Consider the following 3142-nt stretch of genomic DNA (forward strand, 5'->3'; position numbering starts at 1 on the left):
GAGCCATTCAGATTCAGCTTGGAAGACCGCTTCTAGAGGACCAAAGTGGAATGACCAATAGCCCATTGACCTTCACTAAGAATGGAAGAAAAAACTTCCATGCAAGTGAACTCAAAAGATTGAAAACCCTTAGCCTTTTCTGTGACCGAAACATGACCTTTAAGAGCCCATTTCTTCTTAATAAAAGTCCTCACAAAATCAATATTTGGTCTAGGCCCCAGAAATTTGCCAATCAAGGTAGAAGCCATGGATCGAATGCTGTGATCCACGATTTCATCTGGGATGGCAATGGCACAAGAACCTTTCTCCATCTTTGGAAGAATCTTAATAGGCAGAAAAGAAGACTTATTTGAGGGCTTGATTCCAAAAAGGGATGACCATTTGACTGGCTAACTTCCTTTCTGAACTAAAGGAATCTTGTCCACTTCCTTGGGGGGAGCATCTGGGTCCCCATCAGCATTTTCTGACTGATCCCCTATACACAACCCCTGACAGTCCTCCTTTTGCAGCCCGTGCTCCAGTCCAGGGATCTGATTCTGACGATCCAAAGAGATCCTGCCCTTTTCAGAATTCAAATTTTGAAAGCTTCCTTGACCATTGCTCACGCTATTATAACTAAATAAATAATCTACAATACTAATGAAATACGATTATGATAATAAAATTTATTGATTAAATTTTTTTCTAATCATTTTGAAGAGATGATAATCTACATTACTGAAGCTCCCAAAATGCATGATTTTTCCATTTTAAAAAATAGTCCTTCTGTAATAGAAGAAATATGGATTCCCAATCCCACTAATCACTTATAAGTTGTTCCAATCTCTCCAAATAACCATAAACTAAAGTATGAATCAGAAAAAAACTTGCATTCACCATTAAAAACCCGTAAAAAAAAAACACAAATATTCATTCCTGTAACAGAACAAAAAACATGGATCCTCTGTCCTAATGATTGCTTCACTAGTTCCAATTTCTCCAAACAATCATGAATCAGAAAGAAAATCTCACCACCCTAAATAACTTTTTCCCCCCAATTCAAAACTAAATACAAATCTCACATAAAAAACACAAAATCTAATACACCCATAGAGACCATGAAAACCACCTTTACTGCTAAACCAAAAGTCACCTTCTAAAACCACCCACCAATCCTTGCACCCAATGAGCTCACATCAAATTACATTACCCCAACTTTAACCTTTTGTCCACCATGTGGAGGAAAAATGGAGCACAACAGCACAAAAAAGGCCTTCTCTCCTACTGACGGCTCTGATATCTTAAGATCAAATCCACCAACGTGTTTTAAACAGCGATCGGCTTGACACACATTTTTGTCTTCATTATCTAAAGAACAAAATGTTGCTTACTCTTAGATTATAGTTTGAAGTATATAAAAATGTTCACAGCCCTAAAAGATCTAAATGCTTTGATACCATATTAAAAATTTAAAAACTATGAAAAAAAAATAGAACTATGAAAAAATGGTGACAGCAGATCACAAAAATGTAACTTTCAATATTCATATAGATCTGGCTGCACACATAAAACCTAATTAAATAGCCTCTATAAATAGAGGACTTTTAGCTACAAAACAAGTAGAGAAAGGTTATAGGCTTTTGACAAGTGGATGGTTGCATGATGCATAAGACTTAGTCCATAGGGAGATATGATTTTCTAATATTCAAATTTCTAGGAGTATATAGCTGGTAAAAGTTTATATGTTGTTTATCATTTTGAAGAGATGATAAATTTTTTCCAAGATGATGATATTACCAATAACTAATTTATTGATTATTGTGGTTAGCATATTAGTCACCTAAACCTAAAAAACATGAAAGAATTCTTAGGAAAATCTATTTATTACGTAGGGTACAACGAGAGAGCTTTCATGATGGGGTTGTCAAGTTAGCCTAGCTTAGAGAGTTCAACAGGTAAGGTGCATTTAACTTAGAGAGTTCAACAGGTAAGGTGCATTTAACTTGATGTGTGAGGACACTATTTCATAACTTTGGAAAATGATTTATTTTTATTGAATTGTTTGAAATTCTCTCAAATCATTTTAAATTTTGCAGAGGAAGCTTGGTGCAGAAGAAGTTTCATGTCTACTTTGTTTACGACGCCGAAGATGAAGGGGAAATCTGTATGGGTGATAAGTACAAATGCCTGCGCACGGGATCCCTTCGTATATGCAGAGACAGCGAAGATAACGGAAGTATTGACTTTAGAGAGGTTGCTGACAGCAGTGATATTTTTGTCCCCGTTATTTCCGAGAGGTTTGTGGAGTCGAATGAATGCATGAGAATGTTAGCGGCCATAAACAACTCCAACGGCCTTGTCATTGGTCTGCGCCTTCGCGCCTTTGCACATCCCTATCGTATCAAATTTGTCAAGACACTGGAAAAGTTCAAACATCAAAGTTTTTAAGATATGAAGTTATCTTATTTTATGCAACTACCTTTTTGGTATCTGGTGAGAGGTATATACTATTGTAATCAATTTGGTTAATTACTTATTAACAAAACTTTCTACTATTTGTTCATAGACATATTGATATCTCTTGATAGGTATATACTATTGTAGTCAAATCGGTTAACTAGCTATTAACAAAATTGATTTTAATCAATTAAAATCATGTATTTATATTTTTTCAGAGTTCTTATAAAAAAATTCCATGTAAAATGTTTTTTTTCTTAAATGATGAATTTTAATTTTTTTCACACCTATTGGTTAAGAAATTGGGATCCATTCCTTGTTAAAATTTCAATAATGTGTTATAGAGAAATATCTAAGTCATTTTATTTTTTACACTATCTCAACTCTGATAATATCTCTAAAGTTTCATAATATTAACACAAAGTTAAGTTTTATTTTATTGCTACCTTAGTGTCAAGGACTAATGTTTTAACCTCGCATTTGCACTATTAATATGTTTTTGGGACACCTTGCAAAGTTAATAAAATTTCACATATCATATGGTTTGTCTGAATTGTTTTAATTAATTTAATTTTTCACTTTTGATTGGTTGTTGAGATTTCTAGTATTCATGGCAATGTGTAATGATTTAACATATGAACACTCCATGTATCTACATGTAGCTTCCTAATGCATTGCATTCTTATTAGGATTTCCAATATTTTTC

The 3142-nt window shown here is 33.7% G+C and overlaps 1 long non-coding RNA gene across 1 annotated transcript; it reads left to right on the plus strand.

Annotated features, from left to right (window-relative positions):
- The first annotated feature begins 1955 nt into the window (after nucleotides 1–1955).
- On the plus strand, nucleotides 1956–2449 carry LOC149558093 (uncharacterized). Its single transcript, XR_016352436.1, has 2 exons — nucleotides 1956–1966; nucleotides 2076–2449. It is a non-coding gene; the product is annotated as an uncharacterized LOC149558093 (long non-coding RNA).
- Nucleotides 2450–3142: the final 693 nt, after the last annotated feature.

This window comes from Cupressus sempervirens, chromosome 5, assembly GCF_028749045.1.
Source record: "Cupressus sempervirens isolate cs-2001-9-10 chromosome 5, ASM2874904v1, whole genome shotgun sequence".
In the NCBI taxonomy this organism is placed as follows: Eukaryota; Viridiplantae; Streptophyta; class Pinopsida; order Cupressales; family Cupressaceae; genus Cupressus; species Cupressus sempervirens.